General features: G+C 40.0%; 1 long non-coding RNA gene across 1 annotated transcript in view; it reads left to right on the top strand.

The window, feature by feature from the left end:
• Positions 1-25,230, top strand: part of LOC127530079 (uncharacterized) — a 243,753-nt gene extending 218,523 nt beyond the window's left edge. Inside the window, exon 3 of the long non-coding RNA XR_007936610.1 lies at positions 25,106-25,230. This is a non-coding gene — a long non-coding RNA (uncharacterized LOC127530079). The remainder of the gene's footprint in view (positions 1-25,105) is intronic.
• Positions 25,231-25,611: the final 381 nt, after the last annotated feature.

A 25,611-nucleotide genomic window follows, 5' to 3' on the forward strand; every position in this document is an offset into this window, starting at 1 on the left:
TACACCATAAGTGACCCCTTCCCTCAGGGTGTTCTCAAATTTATGGCCCTGGGAGCAGACGGGGCAGAGTTAGTTGCCCTCACTGGGCAGTCTTTCCATACTGTGGTATACAGAGAAGACAAGTTAGTGGAGACAGCGTCCCCTCTCGGCTTGGGTTGGTTTCACCTACCTGTGAAGAACTTGGAAGGTGACCCTCTGATGCGCATGTGTGACACACTTACCAGCACTATGGTATATTTGCTGTGCTATAAGAAGGTAAGGATACCCACTAGGTCACCTGCAACACATTTGTCCATCCATTCTTTAAATACAGTAATACATATGGCAACAATGACAGCCATATATATAACAAGAAAAATTAACAGATCATCTGAGAATGAAGCTCTTTCATAATGAAACTGGCATAAAACAGGCTGTGGTGATTACGTAAATTCACGTTCTTGTGGTAGTCATTGTGCAAACACCCTCCACAGAAAAGTCATCAACTGTCTGTAGATTGTACTGTACAATGCAAAGCTGTTATATACAAGTGCTTAATTATTTCATGTATATTGTAATTATTTTAATATATTGATAAAGTAATAAAATCTAATTTGACTAATACCATGCTTATAAAGAGTATTCAACTCCTTGGAAGTTTTAATTTTCTATTAAAAAGAAAAGTTACAGGATGCTAGTGATATGGAATATGAAGACCATGAGTCACAGTACTGAGAACACCGTGTTTGCTATGCTTCATATGTAAGTACTGCTTATAGAATACCTTTGAAGCATTGCAGCTTTATACTTCAAGCATCATGTGTTCAGTTAGCATACCCAAATGCTATCTGTTGCACGTCCTCGCTATGTCAGTTTTCTGTGCAGTGCTCTTCCAGTTTTAATTTCTTTGCATATCCACTCAAAGTTTCAGGTGAGGAGCCCTATGATTGATTGTTACTTGCTGTGCAAACTTTAATGGGGGACCACACTTCAATCGAATGTGTTTGTATCACTCAGTGCCATGCTGCTGCTGTCAGGTTTATATGGGACCCCAGACCCCCCCGCCATGCCATCGAATGTCACTGAATCACATTGTGCAGACATTCACAGGGGATCACTCTTCAATCAAATGTATTTGTGCAATGCCGTGCCACGCAGCTCCTTGCAGTTTTTCTGTGGGGACCCCCATCCATCCCTCCATCATATGTCACTGAATCACATAGCATGAACTTTCACGGGGGACTGCTCTTCGATCTAACGTCACTGGATCACTGTGCACCACACTACAGTACTGCTCATAGTTTCGCATGCCCCCACTCCCTTTCGGTCAAATGTAATTGAATCACGCCAGGCCACACCATGCTGCCGCTTACAGTTTCATGTAGGGAACTGCCCCTGCGCGCCCCCCCCCCCTTAACTGAATGTTACTGTATCACTTGTGTTGTTTTCCTCAAGAGCACATGAGGGAAAAAAAGGTGCTTCAGCTAGTCTTGTTCACAATATAATTCCCCATCTGAAATCAACTCCCTCTCCACCTAGGGATGAACAGTATTGTGCGATATTTTTTACCCTGTTTCCAATCAAACCATTGCTCGCTTCACCCCATCTTAACCCCCCATACAGCAGAATCCATAAACTAGCTTGATTACAAACAGCAAGCAAAATCGAAGATTGGATGCTGAAGGTTGAAGCGCCAGAATGAAATTGGGGGGCAGTTTATACCGTGAACAAGTCTCATGTGCTCACAACACAGCGACGGCCACCTGCAACTCTAAAGTGGCTGGGAATCACTGGTTTAGGTGTATGTGTGGGGTGTGATTAGCTCTGGGGGGGCTCTATCTAGGGCTATCAGGAAAGACATTGTTCCCACCTCCCTAACCCAGCACTGGAAGAAGCTCATATGAAAATGTGTATATGTACTTAGTTTATTCCAGATGCTAAATGCAAGAAAAGAGCAACAACAACAAAATGTATAAACTTCTGTGGGGCAACTGCAACAGAAGGCAGGAGAATGTGTGTGAATTGCAGCACAAAAACTCCAATCTGTTGTACAAAATGTGAGGCTTCTCTATGTCGACTGGTAAATAGAAATAGTTTCAGGGCCTGGCATGAAAAATAATTTTGACAGTAAAGGTCTGAGTGAGTACATAATTATACATACATAGTTATAAATTGTTTAAGAGTGATATATTAAGTTGTTTGTCTGATTTCTATAAAATAAAAAATACATAGCTGCAACTGCAATACTTGTTTTGGTACAAGAGACTAAATGTTCCCAGAAAGGGACACAAAGTTTTTACAAACAAGGGGAACACTTTGTGCCAAATTGAATAACTTTGCAGTGCCATGGGATATGACATCTAAACTTGACACAATGATAGCTGAAAAATTGAAGCACAAAAAAAATCTTGATTCCAGGGTTGCGCATCATAAATTGTCTTGGTTATGCACTGTGGAAAAAAAATTTGGAGAGAAATTCCTGTGTTTTATTTAGTTGATATTGGTGTAAACAAAGCATTTTAATCATATAAATGTTTTTCTCACTACTCTTCGGCCATTTGCAGCTCTTTTATTGAATAAGTCAAATAATTGTTGTTTATTTTTGGTTATGTGATTAAGGTGCAATAATGTCAAAAACCCTTTAATGCATAAGGGGTTAAAGGCAGAGCACAGAACTTAGTCCAATTTTGAAATCGAAGACTAGAGTACAAGGCCCAGGCTGGCTCCTTCTTCTAAGAGAACAGAGTCCAGAAGACTAATTCAGAACTGTTGATCGCCACACTACATTTGGTGACGTCCTTAGATCTCATAAAAAGTGATGGGATTAGTCTTCTCCTAACTTTGCAGGAAACTTCTTACTTTAGCACTTTTTCCTTAGTCCTAAAAGCAGAAACAAACTGTCAAAAAGTGGTTAATGACTCACTTAAATGTGATATCTGTCAGCCTACTCAAATTGGGCATTTGTGTTACTCTGCACTCAATTAAAAAGCAAAGAAGGGGGATAATGTATCTTAATGTATCCTAGTGTGAGTAGGGCTGAGTCATCAATGACATATCATTAAAGGGCCTTGTCACTTCAGGCACTTTATCGTTGTCTGGCACTCCTCGGGATTATGTTGTGGAACTCTGGAAGCCAGTCGAATACAGTTCTTATACAGGACTGGCCACTCTGTTTATTCAAGCGAAAATGGTCTGTATCGAATGTACAAGAAAGATTAGTATATTCTAGAATTAATAGTATAGATTCAATGTGAAAGGATCAATGAGGCAAATCAAAATATAACAGAAAATGTATGCATGGTATAATATTTAGGTGCATTAATTAGTTAACCACTTCTGAATGTTGGAGCATGTTTAATGATTGTTTATTTACTTCACCAAAGACAGATACCACATTTTTCTTTATGAACTATTTTTGTAATGAGGAGTTATATCCAGAATTAGCTGTGATAACAAAATGTATGTATTAGTAGAGTTGGAGAATGACCAATAGTGGTTTTCGTCTAGACTGGTGGTACAGTTGTAACCAAGCCCAAAGAGGCTTGTTTTGATTCAACTAACTGTCATAATGATGTAAAGAATGCATTGATTGATGTCCTATTGTTAGTTGTTGGTTTTGTAGATGTGGACATTAGGGGTTGCTGTCACCCCGTTAAACCCAACACACAGATATGCAGACACAGGGTAAAAACACAAAGAAAACCTTTTAATTATTTTTTCTTCTTTTTAGATGCAACTGAGAAGGCAAATTTCATGTTTTCCTGTGTAAACATGACTAAATAAAGAAACCTAACCTAACCTAACCTAACCTTCTTCAAAGTGCCTTTTAAGCACTACAGCCACCATATACAAATAAACCAACAATAAATCAATACAATATTCTCATCCACACCCCTCAGAAAGCTCTGTCCTACTCCTCCCGACTCTGGCTTCCCTGCTGGGTCTTCAGCAGTCCTTTATATAGTTCTTGACCCGGAGGTGCTTCTACTCTTCCATCCATGTGACTTGCCAGTACTTCCGGGTCAAACGGAGAACTAGAGTCCTATAATCAGCCTAGAAGTACTTCAGGGCTCCTGTCCACGTGAATTGGTAGTACTTCTATGAAGTAGGCATGGCTGCTCCAGTCCTCTCACAGCTCCTCCTGGTGGCACACATGGTACCCAACAGGGCTGAGCAACCAAACTCTAAGTCCCAAGATGCCCTGTGGGAATCTGGGACACTGTTACACTCCAGAGGAGCTGCCATCTATGGTTTTTGGGGAGACAATGTCCTACAAAAGCTGCCTTCCCCCCTCCTTCCATCTCAGGGGCATCCTGGCCGGGTTGAGGTGCCGGCCGTTTCTTACATAGGGTCTTTGGCTAATGGTAATTCACTTATTTTAAACATAAAATGTATGAAAATACTTCATGGAGTCTGCCTGAATGTGTGTTCTCTTTATACACTGTCCCAATTTTCCTGGAAGTATTTATATAACAATATTGTGACGTTCCATCGAATAAAACACACTCAGGAGCTGCTTGTCTGAGGGAGTCTTCCAAATGCTGACTGGCTTTTTATTGGATATGCCGCGATATAAATGGTGCCCTACCACCACCCATTGTCTTGGTCATGGGGACACCTTTAAAATGATAAAAACAATTCGCCTTCGTCCTGTATACCTCTTACCTGTCCTTTAACTGTTTGCTCCCTTCTCAACCTGGTGCCGTCTTCCTCTCGCTCCAACAACAACTACTACTTCCGACTACTCCCCCTTTTTCCATGCACCCTTAATTCACTCTGATCCCTGTAACTCAGCTCTCTCCAGAAAGGTGTCCCAAGCCCTTACAAAGTCTGTTCCTCCAACACTCCACCCCAACACTGACTTCACATGTGAATTACGTGACACAAGTAACGTGAGATGTTTCATGCATTGTTTTATATTGTTTGCTGTGGTCTAGTTTTGGATGACAATTCTAATAGAAAGTTTGTTATCTCCAGCACCAAGAAAATATAGAGACTAAAAATGTTCTTGGCCATCACTAAAAACTATATGGGATAAGCAACATATTAAAATTTTTGGGTTAAGTATTTCTTGAAGCATAACCTCCTTTGTCTTGTACTCTGCACATTGTGATATAAGGTAATATTTTGCAAACTTGTACACTGTCTTGACGTACATAGTAACAACTCCATTATGACTCGTAGATTCTTCTTGTAAGAGGTACTTACAAGTTTCAGATCTCCCACTGTGTATTCATCTCTAACATTTTTACTTCTTACATGAAATACTTCATCTGCTACAAATCAAGTCTTTATGTTATGCGAGTACCTCTGTAACCCCTGTACCAATTTAATTGATTCTGCATTATCTGCCCTTCCACCTAATTTGGTATCATCTGTGGACTTTACAACTAATTTATTATAGCCTTGTTCATATCATTTATGTACATTAAAAAGAGCAGTAGCCTAGCACTGATCCTTGAGGGATACCATATTTAACATCACCTAATTAAAAATGAAGTTCCACTCACCATAACTACAGTACTTTAGTTCCACTCACCACATTTCACCTTGATTTCCCACGTCTTTTAGTCTGATCACTAACCATTCTTCTGTTACTTTCTACATAATCACCTGAAAATCAACATAAATAATACATTATGCACTTTGAGATAAATAATGACCCTGAACTTGGCTCAAGCTGTGAACTGAAGCAGCTTTAAATCTCCTCCTAAGGTCAGTTCTGGACATGTCAAAGTAGCCTATCTTGTTTAGCTACACCAAACTAGAGCTTCATTTAGGGACCCAGTGACAAAATATGATTCCTATTTACCGCCTATAGGGCTATTTCTGAAAGACATCCTCCATGATGCTAATCTTCTTATATGGATAGTACAATTCTCTTGTGTTCCCACTTTCAATGGTGTATTATTTATTCTCTTGGGTCTCCCTCAGATATACCTTACTTCTCTTGTAACTAAGTCAGAAACTTAGCAGAAGCCAGGGTACTACACCACTGTGATCCTAGGTAAATATTTCAGTCTTCCTCCTAGAACTCCCTCTGGTTCCTCTGCTCACTTTACTTCTGGTGCACAACACATGACAGGGTCTACCACTGTAGGAGTGCCACATGTAGTCTTTGTGCCATTGTGTTATTGTGTCTTTGTCTAGAAGTTCACTGAGTATTGTGGATAGTGGCAGAGATTTACCAGTTTAGTAGCCAGGTTACTCTAGGGTTTGGATTTTCCTGAAATGCAGAATAACCTAAACCAATCAGTGTGCTTCTATAAAATGGGAGTCACATCTTGAAATATTTCTTTCTGTAATAAAGACTACAAAGAATGGAGGGGGGTGAGTCACACCTTGAAGAGTATCCTGCCAGATCAAAACAGACTATAGACTGAGGGAAACTTCCTTAGCTCAGATTAAAGAACAGGCAAATAGAAGCGAGCTTCTGAGAACTACAGACACACAACTTACCTTGGAATGCTGACTTTAAAAGTTACTGGTAAAACTGATGCTCTTCATTTGAGTCTCTGAGCTTGTATTCCTACTATGGATTAACAAGTATTTGGGGGCTTTATAAGAGACTGGTAAATTAAAGAAGATAACAATCTGAGTGTTTAAAGGTTTTACAATCTGAGGGTTTAAAGGTTTTAATGTATTATATTTTGTGGTGGTTTCTTGATTATTGCCGTTACGTCTATTATATTATATTTCAGTGTTTTGTATTGTTTATAGCTAAGTATAACTACCCTGTTATATCAGATCACTTTTCAGTTTCATGTTTTTTTTTTTTAAAGTGGAGTTCTAAATATACAGGTTATTGGAGCTATTGATAATTACAAATGCCACTAAGCCTTGGTCTGCAAGTTAATAATTTGCACTTTTATGAATGAGGCATCATTATTGAGTGCTGTGAACCTCACTAATATGATGATTTGTTACACCGCCCTCTAGTGGTCCATCTCCTTCCACACTGGCATGCAGAGAATGTACTGTATATGGCTCTCTGTATCTGGTGTTGCGGATTTGTATGTGACCTTTGCCTGTTCCATGTCATCTTGAAAGTGTCTACAGTAATCCCTCGCTATATCGCGCTTCGCCTTTCGCGGCTTCACTCTATCGCGGATTTTATATGTAAGCATATTTAAATATATATCGCGGATTTTTTGCTGGTTCGCGGATTTCTGAGGTCAATGGGTCTTTTAATTTCTGGTACATGCTTCCTCAGTTGGTTTGCCCAGTTGATTTCATACAAGGGACGCTATTGGCAGATGGCTGAGAAGCTACCCAACTTACTTTTCTCTCTCTCTCTCTTGCGCTGACTTTCTCTGATCCTGACATAGGGGGATTGAGCAGGGGGGCTGTTCGCACACCTAGACGATAGGGACACTCGTCTAAAAATGCTGAAAGATTATCTTCACGTTGCTACCTTCTGTGCAGCTGCTTCGTGAAGCGACATGCTGCATGGTGCTTCGCATACTTAAAAGCTTGAAGGGCACGTATTGATTTTTGATTGTTTGTTTTTCTCTGTCTCTCTCTCTCTCTCTCTCTCTCTCTCTGCTCCTGACGGAGGGGGTGTGAGCTGCTGCCTTCAACTGCTTTGTGCCCCGGTGCTTCGCATACTTAAAAGCCAAACAGCCCTATTGATTTGTTTGCTTTCCTCTCTCTTTCTGACAGTCTCTGCTCCTGATGCGCACTCCTTTGAAGAGGAAGATATGTTTGCATTCTTTTAATTGTGAGACGGAACTGTCATCTCTGTCTTGTCATGGAGCACAGTTTAAACTTTTGAAAAAGAGACAAATGTTTGTTTGCAGTGTTTGAATAACGTTCCTGTCTCTCTACAACCTCCTGTGTTTCTGTGCAAATCTGTGACCCAAGCATGACAATATAAAAATAACCATATAAACATATGGTTTCTACTTCGCGGATTTTCACCTTTCGCTTGGTGTGGAACGCAACCCCCACGATGGAAGAGGGATTACTGTATTTCCCTTTGCTAGCAAGGTATCCCATCACAATGTGTTTGACAAAGTCTTTATCTTGACTATTACAACTATTATAACTATTATTATTATTGTGAATTTCCCATTGGGATTAATAAAGTATCTATCTATCTATCTATCTATCTATCTATCTATCTATCTATCTATCTATCTATCTATCTATCTATCTATCTATCTATCTATCTATCTATCTATTACAGTGATGTCTTCTCTGTTCTTTATCTAAGAAAGGATGTTAACCTTTTACTCACAAGTGTTTCCACAACATCTTACTTTCAGGTTACATATACCAGATATAGCAACATAAAACATCAATCAATATTTTGATATCAATCACTCATGGCCTCACAGGAAGATGGCATCTCAAACTTTTTTTGTCTTTCATCACAACACAGAAGAAAACAGCTCATTCATCATTAACAGCATGGTGTCATAGGCATATTGTGGGACTCATTTGGTGGGCTTTATAGTGATAACTCTTAAAATGTCTCTTATAGAGTAATAATGCTTCACTCTGATCCTGCTTGCACACTGGGTGCCACCTTCAGCTTGTTGATATATAGCATCTTTAACCATGGAAGCTTATCACAATGAGATCAGTTTCCCATGTAGCGAGATTTTCCTGTGATGTAAAGACAGTAATATGCACAATGATGCATTGTAGTGTGTATGTATGCAGAAAGTATGCAGCATATCACATTTTTGACATACAGGTGCTGGTCATAAAATTAGAATATCATGACAAAGTTGATTTATTTCAGTAATTCCATTGAAAAAGTGAAACTTGTATATTAGATTCATTCATTACACACAGACTGATGTTTAATCAAATGTTTATTTCTTTTAATTTTGATGATTATAACTGACAACTAATGAAAGTCCCAAATTCAGTATCTCAGAAAATTACAATATTGTGAAAAGGTTCAATATTTAAGACACCTGGTGCCACACTCTAATCAGATAATTAACTCAAAACACCTGCAAAAGCCTTTAAATGGTCTCTCAGTCTAGTTCTGTAGGCTACACAATCATGGGGAAGACTGCTGACTTGACAGTTGTCCAAAAGACGACCATTGACACCTTGCACAAGGAGGGCAAGACACAAAAGGTCATTGCTAAAGAGGCTGGCTGTTCACAGAGCTCTGTGTCCAAGCACATTAATAGAGAGGCGAAGGGAAGGACAAGATGTGGTGGAAAAAAGTGTACAAGCAATAGGGATAACCGCACCCTGGAGAGGATTGTGAAACAAAACCCATTCAAAAATATGGGGGAGATTCACAAAGAGTGGACTGCAGCTGGAGTCAGTGCTTCAAGAACCACCACGCACAGATGTATGCAAGACATGGGTTTCAGCTGTCGCATTCCTTGTGTCAAGCCACTCTTGAACAAGAGACAGCGTCAGAACTGTCTCGCCTTTGGACTGCTGCTGAGTGGTCCAAAGTTATGTTCTCTGATGAAAGAAAATTTTGCATTTCCTTTGGAAATCAAGGTCCCAGAGTCTGGAGGAAGAGAGGAGAGGCACAGAATCCACGTTGCGTGAGGTCCAGTGTAAAGTTTCCACAGTCAGTGATGGTTTGGGGTGCCATGTCATCTGCTGGTGTTGGTCCATTGTGTTTTCTGAGGTCCAAGGTCAACGCAGCCGTCTACCAGGAAGTTTTAGAGCACTTCATGCTTCCTGCTGCTGACGAACTTTATGGAGATGCAGATTTCATTTTCCAACAGGACCTGGCACCTGCACACAGTGCCAAAGCTACCAGTACCTGGTTTAACGACCATGGTATCCCTGTTCTTGATTGGCCAGCAAACTCGCCTGACCTTAACCCCATAGAAAATCTATGGGGTATTGTGAAGAGGAAGATGCAATACGCCAGACCCAACAATTCAGAAGAGCTGAAGGCCACTATCAGAGCAACATGGGCTCTCATAACACCTGAGCAGTGCCACAGACTGATCGACTCCATGCCACGCCACATTGCTGCAGTAATCCAGGCCAAAGGAGCCCCAACTAAATATTGAGTGCTGTACATGCTCATACTTTTCATGTTCATACCTTTCAGTTGGCCAACATTTCTAAAAATCCTTTTTTTGCATTGGTCTTAATTGATATTCTAATTTTCCGAGATACTGAATTTGGGACTTTCATTAGTTGTCAGTTATAATCATCAACATTAAAAGAAATAAACATTTGAAATACATCAGTCTGTGTGTAAGGAATGAATCTAGTATACAAGTTTCACTTTTTGAATGGAATTACTGAAATAAATCAACTTTGTCATGATATTCTAATTTTATGACCAGCACCTGTAAATACTGCTGAGGCCAGAACCTCAACTGCCTAATTAGGTGGCCCCGCCTCTTTAGGTTCCACAAAGAGACTCAGCAGATAAATAAAAACACTATATACAGTATATTCTTAAGAAAAAGTAGCACAATAAATTAATAATACAAAGAAAATCATATTAAATAAGGACAAGAAGGAATTTAAACCTAACTATTAGTAACATATGACATAATCATATTTAACTAACAAGAAAAAGTATTAAATAAACAAGGCACAGACTTGAGCCAGGGCAGCAACTCTGGCGGTACCATAACAACAAAGAGGAAATATTCTTTTACAAAGCAAATGACAAAGAGCTATGGGAGAATAATTGAAATTAAAGGAAGTCATAAAATAAAAAACTCAACAATAAATGTAACTAATTAAGCATTTCAATTAGAAACTCAATCTGCTCAAAAGGCATATTAATGTGAAAGACCTACTCAGAAAGTCGGGGGCTGAAGACAGTTGCTGTGGTCAGACTCACTCCTCAGGTAACTGTGCTAGTAACTGCAACAAAACCAGAAGGAAATACAGTACATTAACTAGAGACCCTTGGAGAATAATTGACTAAAATTGGTAAAGGAAGACAAAAAGAGGGTAGTGAAGACAGAGATGAGGCCCCAACAACATTTAGTACTTTTCTTGGTTGCCTCATTGAACCTGATTTAGCCAAAGTCAGGCTTTGTGCAGCTTCATAGACTGGGCAGCTTCACCTTTACTTACCTTGTTGTATTATTTGATGGCCATCAATGTGTGCCATCACTTTGTATACTAAGAGAAGAATAGCTGCATGTAACATGTGTAAGAACAAGAGAACACAATGAGTTTTGGGGCACCTGTGGGCAAACCCCATGTAATTGTTTTAAGAAAAATAAACAAAATGGAATTTAGAACACATGTGTTTTCAGATGGGAGTCCGAGATTTAACTGACTCAAAAATGGCAGAGACTCCAGTTATGCTGATTTCCGGCAGGAAGAGACGGGTCCAGGTGAGTGGACACTGGAAGTGTTATCATGGTTGGAAGAGCCGTCAATCTTCCGGTCTGCAGAAAAGAAAAGACATTATTTCACAGCGCCAACCTCTAGAGCAGTGGAGAAACACCATTTGCCAGAGCCCTTACAGTGTCCCCTAGGCGCATGTGTATGACACATAGTTTAAGGTGAATTTAACAGGCATATGAAGCACAAATATTAGTATGTAAGAGAGCAAAACAGCAAATGAGGGAAGTTCAGGACTTGAATTATAAAACAAACCTAAAAGTCAAAAGCACTGAGAAGGCTAGAGAACGTAAGTATACACAGCACTTAAGGACCATTAGACATATAAGAGTGCTTAACAAATGAGATATTGGATTGTTATAAAAGAGGAGACTGACAATGATAAAGAGTTGAGGCACCACCTGGATGACCTTATTTAATTGAATGATTGAAAACAAAAGATGCACGCAACAATTGTGGACTTTCTGTAATACTTTCGCGACTTTCCCTACCGAACTGGAAAATAGATGGCTGGTTCCTGGGTTAAGAGTTCATGTTGTAGGAAGGGGTAGATCCAGGTGGATGGACAAAGGAAGTGACATCAGAGATGGAGTGGCTGTCAATCTTCTGTTCTGCAGACGGAGGAGCAAAGAAGGCATTACAACATAGCACCAACCCCTGGTCCAGCCAGTAGCTACCATCATCAAAGTCCTTAAGCTGTCTTCCATGTGCATGCGTGAGACAGTATGAAATGCTTTTTTACAGCAATTGTGTGTTCATTTACAAACTGGACTGTAAATGAGAGCACTGTTGCAACAAGAAGTGTAGCCTACCTAAAGGGGCATGGTCACAGAGGCATTGGCACAAACTGACAACAGACCACACTAGTATGCATGTGGCTGTTTTTCTTCTTTCCAAAAATACTTAATAATAATTCTTTGCATTTATATAGCGCTTTTCTCACTACTCAAAGTGCTCAGCAATTGCAGGTTAAGGGCCTTGCTGAAGGGCCCAACAGAGCAGAGTCCCTTTTGGTATTTGCGGGATTCGAACCGGTAACCTTCCGATTGCCAGTGCAGATCCCTAGCCTCAGAGCCACCACTCCATCCTCAACTTACTCATATGATGTAGATGTTTTTTTTTTTTCTAAAGGTTTGTGATATAACAATCAGAATGCAAAAAATAATATAAAACAAAGATTGACATGTCAAGTATTATAACAGACTTTTTCTCTCTTTATCTCACTTGGGACCAATTCCCATTTTAACAAGAATCAGAGATCATTTTGTGCGCCCTCTGCTGGTCACATCAATCCTTTATAATATACAGTGAGCACTGCCTTATTTATTAAACTCTACAACCCACATACAAGAAACTACAGAAAGCCATCTTTATTTATGAATAATTGTGATTTTTGAAGCTTTCTTCATGGTAATCATGGCCAAAGGCTTTGTATACTGATAGTAAAGTGAAAACAAAATCTTTAGCTTCCTTTCCAGAGGGTACTTTTACCTCTTTAGGGTAAAAATCTCATTGCTTGTATGTTAAAATGATCAAAAACCATAACTACTGCCTACTGGGTGTGGGAACGAGAAAGTAACAGGAATCTCAGGACGTTCCACTTGTGATTTTCGAAAACAAGTCATTAGATGTAACAAGTCATCCATTGACTCTTCATTTATTTGCTGATACAAACGACTCTTGAACGGTGTTTCCTGAGGGTGCAGATGATTGAGGCTGCAGTACTTTGCTCTCTCCATCTTTCCTTCAGTTGAATTTAAACTTGGCAGACACTCTTCACTCTGTGACACTTCATTTCCTTCTTTATTTAGTCTTACCTTTGTTTCTTTATCAGCTTTATGAAAGGTTCTACTTCTTTTATTGTTTAGTTATAAGTTGCTTTGTAAGGCATTTATATAAAAGGCACTAAACAAAAGAAAGTTAGCATGATTGATTGGAGTTTCTGCCATGGCAGGTTTGACTTATTAAGTAAACTCATCTCATTTAAATCATTTTAAGTTTAATTGTGAAAGGTAAGGCACTATATAACACAATTTTTAATAAATTGATACTACAGTACTCCCAATAACTTCATTATGGAAAATAATTTAGTAGTTCTAAATCAGTAGTTCAAATATATATACATGAATAAGCCACAAAATTACTTAATTCACTTCAGGGTCACAGTGAGCTGGACACAGGCATAGGAAAGTCAGGAAACAACTCAGGACACAGCATCAGTCCATCAGAGGAAAGTCCAAACAATATATTTTTATTTAAATTATTTATTAGAGTTAAGATGGAAATCCTACAGCTATTTGCTCCCACACTAAATGGCTGCTGTATTCTGAGAGCTGCCTTGACATCTGCTTTCATTTGGAGGATTCCTAATGTAGCCCGTGTCCCTACTGCCAACTATCAGGTCGTGTGTGGTAAACTATGAGTAGCTGACTGGGGAAAGTCACCACCATTAATTGGATTAACATGTATGAGAATGGATTTTAGATGGAGTTTTATAATTGTAAAATCATAGCAGTGACCTTCAAAATACTGCAGTTTGGTTGATTTTCAAATTTTCTGAACTATTCAAATCATCAGTTTACTATAAATAACTGCAAAAAAAGTTGCAGGTCTTTTGTGTGATGAGACAAGGCACTGTATCCATGGTTCAAACTGACGCTGCTTTTCATTGATTTTTACTGATTAAGGGGAGCTTCTCAAGTCACCATTGCTTATAGACTGAAAGGTCAGCTTGGGTGTGACACGTGTGCTGGGGGGTGACACAGCAGGGACTTGTCTTTAAACTGTTGACCTTTGCAACATTAAGCAGAGTACAGGCTATAAATAATTAAGATCCGTCCTTTCTCTGGAGCTATTAAAAAATGGTCCTCTGTGTGCAATTGGAAAATTAAAAATGCATGGGGCCTCCGCCGGAGAATCTCCTTTAATAATTGTAAAAAGCAAGTGTGTTAAATGAGGTTAGCCTGGGGAAAAGTGACAGCACACCAAAGGGCCGCAGGGTAAATGTTGTTTTGTGCTGCTGTTTGGAAGAAAACCTCAACAGGTTGAGGGTGGGGACATGAAGAGCCTGGCATGCCAGCTTTGTAGAGCCTTGCTCCTGATCCTCTTTTATATTTGCACTATTCTTTGAAATTCTAGCCTTATGCTTACTGAGATCCAACAGCCTTCTCCCTGATATCCTGCAGTGATGTCACCTCTGGGTAGTTACCTTTATCTTTTTTGGGAACCCTGGCTACCCCTTGTTCTGCCCACTAAGTAGAGATAGAGTTCAGGAAGAAGGCTCTGGATGACAACTGGGAAAGGTCTATCTGACCAGTGGGCAAATTATCTATTTGACAAAGAAGCGCCTGGTCTGGAATATGAGGGATAATAATCAGGGAGCACGTTGGGACTCTGAGAGCTCCATAATAACCACACAAGCCAAACTGGTCTTTCTCCTGTCAGCTATCTGATTTTTAGTCCTTGAGGTGTAGCCCATAAGCACTTTGTATCATTAATATTTTGTTTTTAGAGCTACATCCTACAGGACATCCCATTGATATATGTGCTTGGTGTGTACACTATGCAACATGCACATTGTCTTAGAATAGCAAATTTATGTACTGGGTGATGATTTTGCACTAGTGGTAATTCCTAGGTGACCTGGAGCTTGTCGTTACACTTGTCTGCTTTAGGACTGTCACAAAGCAATATTACAGTACAATGGAAAAAATGGTATTTGGCAAACTACATGAATGCTTTATTGCAGGATGTACGAATCAATACATATGAGCTCAATGTATGCCTAATATTGAGACTTCTTATTATTAATAGGCACACATGGTGTGTTTTGGGGGGATGCTAACAACAGAACAAATCAAAGTAAGATCTTGCTTCTCCACACTGGAATTTCACATACAGCTTTAAACCACTGATCAAGGAGGGAAGCTCATCTACTTGCATGACTCTCAAGTATCACCACCCACTCATGATTTCTCCTCGCCTAATATTTTCTTACTCCATAACAGCACAGGCCTCAGTTCCCCTGCCTGTGAGCCTCCCAACTTGAACCACTGGCTTAGTGGGGCTTTTGACATTATTCTGGGCCATGTTCAAGCTTATATCTAGTATAACTTCTAAGGTCAGATGTATCCTGCTTAAATTTACAGGGACAGTTATCTTAAATTCCCTAGAAGTCTCTAATGTTCAAACACCCTGAGTTCTATATAGCTGTTAACACTAGAAATCTTGAAGCCTACGAAAAAACTCGTAATCCCGGCCCACCTTAAATCCCTTCTTACCTCTCCATTAGCTTCTTTCGTTTTGTAAATGTGTCTTGTCAGAAACTCGACACAGAGTCATGAAAAGGTTTGGGGCAGCCACCCGTGTAATTGGTTTCCTGGCTACAAAATTGTATAAATAAATACAGCACTGCTGTGCACAAAACCGAGTCCAAAACAGAACTGAGGGAATAGGGGAAAGGTGCAGGCTTTTAAAGGGGAAGACAGGAAGTGAGATCATAGGGGTCGGACTCATGAACGTCTTCAGCCATTGGTTGGAGCCCAGACGTGACATCACAGGGGCTGGAGCCGGCAAGGTCTCCTTCCATAGGCTCGGTCCTGGAAGTGACGTCAAGAGAGCCAGGTGGAATCTCCCGTGAATGGGCTACAGGAAAGGGAGAAAAAGAGTCAGTGCACTCTGCCACATCCCAGTATGCCTCGGAACTGCCCTTACTCAAGCCGTTTAGCTGCCTCCCATGTGCACATGTGTGACAGTCTATCAGCACAAGCAGCAAGCAACCTGCTGTCTTATCCCCCTGCCTTGACAGAGCTCAGCTCTCCCAGCTCAAGCCAAGTCTCCTTATCTGCGTGTGAGATCTGGAGTTGTATAGGGTAAATAATACAGTATATTGTTATTTGGAATACATGCATTTCATGTTTGTTCCATGTCTACAAAGATCAGGGTAAGTGTAGGATGAAAGAAAATGTGAGAAATGCAAGAAATGCTGAACACATACCAAAAGCAAAAACATTCTTCTACAATGAAAGTGCTACAGTCCTGCCTTTGTCCAGTCTGATAGCGGTCACGGGACATCGTATCTTTGATTGCCAGTACAACAAATAGTTCTGAGCAGGCATCAGCCAGAGCAGTGTTCTTGTGAAAAGAATGGAGATAAATGTCATCAGGTCAAAGAGGGAGAGGCAAGTTTGTTGTACCACGTGAACATCAGTGAGAGAAAAAAACTGAACAATAAAAAAACAAGAGCTAACTTTTACAAGTAGCCAAAATTTACACCTGGTGTTACAGACTCAAATCAGATGTATGTTTCTATTATATTGTAGAAATATAATAATAACAATAGCAGCTCACTACTCAAAACGTGGAGTGCCTGGTCTCAAACCTGGGACCTTCGGGTTATAAGTTAGCAGTTTTTACCTCTGCACCATTCAAGAATACATGTATGTTCCCTGTCGATTGACATTTGAGCTTGAGTTTTTAACTCCTTGACAGCCACATGTAAATTAAATGATTTTTTTTCTTTGGTTATATTCCTGAGTAAAAGCATACATTTATTTGATATTTGGACTAAAGTCTTCACACATTATACACTTCAAGTCATTATTAGTATAACATGGATAAAGTTTCTGCTTTAGGTAAGTGTTCAGCATTTCTTGCCTCACATTTCCTTTCATCCTACACTTAACCAGATCTTTGTAGACAAAGAACACACATGAACGTGCATGCTCCTTGTGAATGTGGTCTTTTAAGATTATAGTCATACTTGAGACAATATATCCCAATCAATAACCATGGAGTAGATATGAAGAGAAGGAAATGGTGGTGTAAAAGAAAGAATATATACACTTTTTTATTTTTTTATGGACAAGATTCCACTGTTTGAACCCTAGAAAGTCTTTCATGCATTAAACTACTTTAAAAAAAGCTGGCTCACAGATCACAATAACACGTTGATTATAAGATATTTTATATCTCTGACCACAAATATCTTATGCGCTCTCTGTGTGGAGTTTGATGGAGAAATGATTCAGTTCACTGCTGAAATGGCAGACTCAGACAACTATTTTTAATAACAATATTTTCATGATGGATGGAAATTCATGCATCTTCTGCACCTTAGGCGATATTTATGATAAAAATGGCCTCGGTATGTTTCAGGACCTTTGTGTAAGATATGGAATTAGCTCTAACTCTTTTTTCTTTTATTTAGAAAGATGGCCTTTGCTGAAATCTTGCGGCCTCTCTTTTGCAGCCTCTCTAACTGTTCATCCACTTTATTCTTTTTTAATTGTGTTTGTATATAATGTGCGAAGCACCTATTGCGATACCCATATCTGTCTCTCTGTATGTCTGCATGGAACAATTCAGCCTCCCATGGACCGATTTTGTTGAAATCTGGCACACTTATTCTTCAAGAAAATATGTTCAGACAGTTCAATTTTCATTAAGATATTTTAAATGGATCCTGTTTTCTGGTAGGAAGCAGGAAAACAGATCTCTAATACAAGTTATTGAAGAACCAGCTGATTTCATGAGCGTGGGACTGCAATCATTTTATCCAGTCCAGTTTGATGAATGTAGAAACCTCTGCACACATCCACCTCCCTCTGATGAAGTTACAGCAGGTAAGTAAAATGATCTTACGAACCATAAAAGTATAAAATGCAAAAAAGGAGAACAAAGGCTTATCTAGATATGAATGAAGTATCCTGCCATTGTGCACTAACAAATAAACCTATAGTCAGTATTATTTACCTTACACTAAACCAAGCTCACTGCTCCTTCAGCTACAGATTATAATGATTCACTACTCCACTATCACTATAATTTACTATAGTGTCCAGATGTTCACATGACAAGGACAGTCTCAGGTTTTAGGTTATGGGCCTTAATAAATAACTGAATATTAAAGCTTTAACTAGCTGCCTATCTAATAAAACATTGCTCCACCAGAAACAAACATTCTCACAATATATTTGGAACAGCACATGCAAAACTGCAAGGGGGACTCCCTGATACTCTAGCTCCCAGTTCAGTGTAAGATACGTATAATAGCACTGTCCCAACTCCATCAGGTAAAGCTTGGTTAAGAACTTGTGTTAAATTTGAGCAGCATGGTGAGGAGAACCAGTCAAAAATAGAGTGCTGCCATTTATTTGTTTCCATTTCAAGGACTGTGTGGAGTCATAGGTGTTTGTTTGTGAAAGTGCTTTTCTCGTTGTTTGCCTGTGTACTGTTTCCTCACTGATGAGAAACAAATGAGGATGGGCTTTATGGATGGGCATACATGTTACACAAGTGTCTAGGTTTAGGACTTTTGTTCATCCTATGGTTTAGCATCAGAGTACCACCTTCACCTGATATCCGTAATGGTCACTCGCTGTAATAAAGTTTGCCTTTCATTTCTGTTATTCCCTGACATTTATCATAACTGAATAGCTTTTCATGTCCCATTTCATGAAAATTACTATGGTCAGATGTGTTTATTTTTTTTTTTTCTCCAGATTTAGGTTATGTTAATTGGCATTGCCATGTGTCATCATGTGTGAATATGGTGTGTGTGGGATGGGTGTGTGCAGTTATGTGCGTGTGAGTCCGAGTGGTCTTTGTGATGGACTAGTATTCTATCCAGGTGCAGTTCTAGCCTTTGCCACCCCGGATCTCTGAAATGAATTGAGAAGGTTCTAGAACCTTTTTACTGAACTCAGTATCTTGAGGCCCATAGTGCTTGCAAAGCCCTCAAATGCACCTGAATGTTGTAACATGTGCACTGTGTCTGTCTTGTTTTTTGCCCTTAACTCCCAGTTTCTGCTTTGTATTCTCTTTTCTGTAGACTTTCCTGTTGTTCCCTCTTGGCGGTTTTTTATTATATCTTGACTATTATATTTTGTATTCTGTTTTTCTGTTGTTTTTATAATTTATTTGTGATCTTAGTCGTCCAATCTCTTAAGCTTACTGCATGACGCTGACTTTTAAACTGTTGCATTGCTGATGTCACACATTGCACACACCCCATCTTGTTAGTAACAGCACAGCAAATATCACCAGAAATTGAGGCATCCATGAGGAAACAATATGATACTACTGAAAAATGTAATTCATTTTAACATCTTTAAAAACATGTGGCAAAAAGAAAATGCAGTCAATTGATTCTGTAAACCTTTCAAAACCCTAAAAGAATGTTTGAATTTGTTTAAAAGACCAAGGAACAGTCAGAAAAAAATAATGTTATCAGTCAAATTACAACACCCAGACTGCCAAGATGTCTTTCCTAGTCTGGTGTTGTGTAAGACTTTAGCTCTATGGAATGTTTCACACTAATGGTGTGCTACTTGGGTAGGACGGCAGCAGGTTTTTAATAAGAAAGAGAACCAAGAGATGAATCAATGTCAATAAAACATGCAGAGATATAGTAAATGAAGGTCAGCAAGTTTGTAGCATGAGAATGATTAGAGCCAAAATGACAGATACAAATAAATTAAGTAAAATTGAAACCATAGATCTTGTAGGAGATGGTCGCCAGCTCAACGCCCCTGAAATGGAAGGATGGGGAAAGGCAGCTGCTTTGGGACACTGCCTCCCCCAGGACGGTAGTTGGCAGCTTCTCTGCAGCATAGTGGTGCCCCAGATTCCCGCAGGGCACCCTGGGATCTGGGGTTCAGCTTCACAGCCCTGCTGGGTACCATGGGTGCCGCCAGGAGATGCTGCAGGGACACTGGGGAGTCCCTACCGTCTACATAGTCCGGAAGTACTCCAAAGTCACGGGGATGGAAGCACAGAAGTACTTCTGGGCTGAAGAAAATACAAGTTCTCCATCTGATCCGGAAGTGCTGACGAGTCATGTGGACGGAAGGACGGAAGCACTTCCAGGTTAAGGACTATTTAAAGGACTGCTATGAACCCAGCAAGCGAGCCAGAGTCGGGTGGAGGTGGACGAAGCTTGCTGGGAGGTGTGGTGGAGAAGGAGAAGGAGAAAGATAAAGAGAAAAGAATCATGTTTATTTATTTGTGGCTGTGGTGCTTGGGACACTGCATAAGAGGAAAAGAAGAATAAAAAATAACTTCTTGGTGTTTTTATCCTGTGTTCCTGTGTCTGTCTGTTGGGGTTAAAGAGGGCAATAGTGACCTCTAGCACCCAGATTTTACAATCTAATAATAACAGTCAAAAATGAGGCCAGACCTTTAGGTTGTATTCACAGACTTGGATGACCAGGTGATATGTTATAGCCAGGGATTCCTTGGCTTGCATTTAGTTGCTGATTTTTATAGTTGTTTTTGTTAATTTTAAATTACAGTTATTTTTGTTTTGTGTCATTTCAGTTGATTTTGCTTTTTATTCATTAATTTCAGTAAGTGCTGCCTCTTTAAATGTGCTGCCCCCCTGTGCACTTTGTAGATGGAATCCCAGAAGGCAGGTCCATCCTGACATCACTGCTGCTGGGTCTTCTCTCGGCCTTGATAAGTCAGCCAGAAAAAAATGATCAAGGAGTGGGTCATCGAGTTTACAGTGGAGTTCAAAGTGAGTATTGTTTCTTGATTTATTTCTGATTTCTTGAGATTTTTGGTCTGTTCTTCATTTTCAGTTGCTGGAGTGTGCACTTGACTTGATTGCTGTGAACTACTTTTTTAGCCATGTCGTTTTTGTATCTTTTGAGCATTTTACCTCTGTTATTGTGCGTCTTTATGTGAAAACAGCAGTGTCAGATAGAGGTGACTGAGAAAATAAAACTGAATAAAAAAAAAAATGGCTAACCTTTACAAGTATCATAAATTTACATAGGCTGTCCGTCCATCCATCCATTTTCTAACCCGCTGAATCCGAACACAGGGTCATGGGGGTCTGCTGGAGCCAATCCCAGTCAACACAGGGCACAAGGCAGGAAACAATCCTGCCAACCCACCGCAGGACACACACAAACACACCCACACACCAAGCACACACTAAGGCCAATTTAGAATCGCTAATCCACCTAACCTGCATGTTTTTGTACTGTGGGAGGAAACCCACGCAGACACGGGGAGAACATGCAAACTCCACCCGGGTCTCCCAACTGCGAGGCAGCAGCGCTACCACTGTGCCAACGTGCCGCCCTACATAGGCTGTTACAGACTCAAATCAAGTCTATGTTTTTATTCTAAGATAGTAAGAATAAGAGCAGCTCACTTCTCAAAATGGAGTAGTCCGGGGTTGAACCGATGAAGTTTGGATTACTAATCAACAGTTGTTACCGTTGTGCCACCAAAATGATCGTATCAAAGGGGTTTGAATGTTGCACCCTAATGCGGGTTCTTTTTCTGCTGTTATATTCTTGAATAGAAGCGTACTTGTTCTGTTATATTTGTACCTTTTGTGAAAAGTGTTTTATTTGATATTTGGACTTCACACACTTTGATATTTGGATTGGCTTCACACATTAAACACGTCATGTCTACATTTTGTCAATTATTACTAAAACATGAAAAACATATTCTGTTTTAACGATGTGTTTATATAGATTGTTGTAGACACGGAACACACATGAAATGCATGTGTTCCAAATAACCATATAGTATTTATAAAAGGTGTCATTTTGCTTGACTTCTCACTCTATACAACTCTAAGCAACTGACACGCAGGTAAACAGACTTGAGCTGAGAAAACTGTGTGGCAGTTGGGGGATGTGATAGTAGGCTGCTTTCTCCTTGCTGCTTATCGACACATTTACAGGACAAAAGACGCTGATGGAGAGGTGCAAACCGATTTAAGGTGGGACGGATCTACAAGGTTTTTCGTAGGCTTTGGTAATTCTAGTGTTAATAATATAAATACATTTTTTATATAACAATTTTTAATTCTCCATTTAGTTTCAAGCCAGTGTTTTTTTAGTTTATCTCCCATGTTGTGCCTTTTCAGATAGCTGTAATGTTTTGTACTTTAAAAGTAAGCTCCCCATGGTTAGGTACAGTGGTGTGAAAAACTATTTGCCCCCTTCCTGATTTCTTATTCTTTTGCATGTTTGTCACACAAAATGTTTCTGATCATCAAACACATTTAACCATTAGTCAAATATAACACAAGTAAACACAAAATGCAGTTTTTAAATGATGGTTTTTATTATTTAGGGAGAAAAAAAATCCAAACCTACATGGCCCTGTGTGAAAAAGTAATTGCCCCCTTGTTAAAAAATAACCTAACTGTGGTGTATCACACCTGAGTTCAATTTCCGTAGCCTCTCCCAGGCCTGATTACTGCCACACCTGTTTCAATCAAGAAATCACTTAAATAGGAGCTGCCTGACACAGAGAAGTAGACCAAAAGCACCTCAAAAGCTAGACATCATGCCAAGATCCAAAGAAATTCAAGAACAAATGAGAACAGAAGTAATTGAGATCTATCAGTCTGGTAAAGGTTATAAAGCCATTTCTAAAGCTTTGGGAGTCCAGCGAACCACAGTGAGAGCCATTATCCACAAATGGCAAAAACATGGAACAGTGGTGAACCTTCCCAGGAGTGGCCGGCCGACCAAAATTACCCCAAGAGCGCAGAGACGACTCATCCGAGAGGTCACAAAAGACCCCAGGACAACGTCTAAAGAACTGCAGGCCTCACTTGCCTCAATTAAGGTCAGTGTTCACGACTCCACCATAAGAAAGAGACTGGGCAAAAACGGCCTGCATGGAAGATTTCCAAGACGCAAACCACTGTTAAGCAAAAAGAACATTAGGGCTCGTCTCAATTTTGCTAAGAAACATCTCAATGATTGCCAAGACTTTTGGGAAAATACCTTGTGGACCGATGAGACAAAAGTTGAACTTTTTGGAAGGCAAATGTCCCGTTACATCTGGCGTAAAAGGAACACAGCATTTCAGAAAAAGAACATCATACCAACAGTAAAATATGGTGGTGGTAGTGTGATGGTCTGGGGTTGTTTTGCTGCTTCAGGACCTAGAAGGCTTGCTGTGATAGATGGAACCATGAATTCTACTGTCTACCAAAAAATCCTGAAGGAGAATGTCCGGCCATCTGTTCGTCAACTCAAGCTGAAGCGATCTTGGGTGCTGCAACAGGACAATGACCCAAAACACACCAGCAAATCCACCTCTGAATGGCTGAAGAAAAACAAAATGAAGACTTTGGAGTGGCCTAGTCAAAGTCCTGACCTGAATCCAATTGAGATGCTATGGCATGACCTTAAAAAGGCGGTTCATGCTAGAAAACCCTCAAATAAAGCTGAATTACAACAATTTTGCAAAGATGAGTGGGCCAAAATTCCTCCAGAGCGCTGTAATAGACTCATTGCAAGTTATCGCAAACGCTTGATTGCAGTTATTGCTGCTAAGGGTGGCCCAACCAGTTATTAGGTTCAGGGGGCAATTACTTTTTCACACAGGGCCATGTACAGTGGTGTGAAAAACTATTTGCCCCCTTCCTGATTTCTTATTCTTTTGCATGTTTGTCACACAAAATGTTTCTGATCATCAAACGCATTTAACCATTAGTCAAATATAACACAAGTAAACACAAAATGCAGTTTGTAAATGGTGGTTTTTATTATTTAGGGAGAAAAAAAAATCCAAACCTACATGGCCCTGTGTGAAAAAGTAATTGCCCCCTGAACCTAATAACTGGTTGGGCCACCCTTAGCAGCAATAACTGCAATCAAGCGTTTGCGATAACTTGCAATGAGTCTTTTACAGCGCTCTGGAGGAATTTTGGCCCACTCATCTTTGCAAAATTGTTGTAATTCAGCTTTATTTGAGGGTTTTCTAGCATGAACCGCCTTTTTAAGGTCATGCCATAGCATCTCAATTGGATTCAGGTCAGGACTTTGACTAGGCCACTCCAAAGTCTTCATTTTGTTTTTCTTCAGCCATTCAGAGGTGGATTTGCTGGTGTGTTTTGGGTCATTGTCATGTTGCAGCACCCAAGATCGCTTCAGCTTGAGTTGACGAACAGATGGCCGGACATACTCCTTCAGGATTTTTTGGTAGACAGTAGAATTCATGGTTCCATCTATCACAGCAAGCCTTCCAGGTCCAGAAGCAGCAAAACAACCCCAGACCATCACACTACCACCACCATATTTTACTGTTGGTATGATGTTCTTTTTCTGAAATGCTGTGTTCCTTTTACGCCAGATGTAACGGGACATTTGCCTTCCAAAAAGTTCAACTTTTGACTCATCAGTCCACAAGGTATTTTCCCAAAAGTCTTGGCAATCATTGAGATGTTTCTTAGCAAAATTGAGATGAGCCCTAATGTTCTTTTTGCTTAACAGTGGTTTGCGTCTTGGAAATCTGCCATGCAGGCCGTTTTTGCCCAGTCTCTTTCTTATGGTGGAGTCGTGAACACTGACCTTAATTGAGGCAAGTGAGGCCTGCAGTTCTTTAGACTTTGTCCTGGGGTCTTTTGTGACCTCTCGGATGAGTCGTCTCTGCGCTCTTGGGGTAATTTTGGTCGGCCGGCCACTCCTGGGAAGGTTCACCACTGTTCCATGTTTTTGCCATTTGTGGATAATGGCTCTCACTGTGGTTCGCTGGAGTCCCAAAGCTTTAGAAATGGCTTTATAACCTTTACCAGACTGATAGATCTCAATTACTTCTGTTCTCATTTGTTCCTGAATTTCTTTGGATCTTGGCATGATGTCTAGCTTTTGAGGTGCTTTTGGTCTACTTCTCTGTGTCAGGCAGCTCCTATTTAAGTGATTTCTTGATTGAAACAGGTGTGGCAGTAATCAGGCCTGGGGGTGGCTACAGAAATTGAACTCAGGTGTGATACACCACAGTTAGGTTATTTTTTAACAAGGGGGCAATTACTTTTTCACACAGGGCCATGTAGGTTTGGATTTTTTTTCTCCCTGAATAATAAACACCATCATTTAAAAACTGCATTTTGTGTTTACTTGTGTTATATTTGACTAATGGTTAAATGTGTTTGATGATCAGAAACATTTTGTGTGACAAACATGCAAAAGAATAAGAAATCAGGAAGGGGGCAAATAGTTTTTCACACCACTGTATGTGTAGGCCACAGTCTGCAAGTACCAGTTTAGGGACTTGCAGCCTTGCGTTGAGCGTCTGCTTGGCTTGGCAGTGAAGATTCTGGGATTCTTTTCTGGTTTATTGTGGAGATGGTCTCACACCTTTCACCATGTTCCTGTCTCTCTTACAATACACCAGCAAATGCACTATTCTGACCTTTATACCTTTGACCAAGAGATGTTACATGTTGCACACTTCTGGTTCACCTTACCTAGCAAAAGAATAGCAACTATTAACAGAAAGGCCACAAAATGGGGATGCCATTTTGCCATTGTAGTAGGAGAATGCTTTTCATCCATCCAT

This window comes from Erpetoichthys calabaricus, chromosome 13 (assembly GCF_900747795.2).
Source record: "Erpetoichthys calabaricus chromosome 13, fErpCal1.3, whole genome shotgun sequence".
In the NCBI taxonomy this organism is placed as follows: domain Eukaryota; kingdom Metazoa; phylum Chordata; class Cladistia; order Polypteriformes; family Polypteridae; genus Erpetoichthys; species Erpetoichthys calabaricus.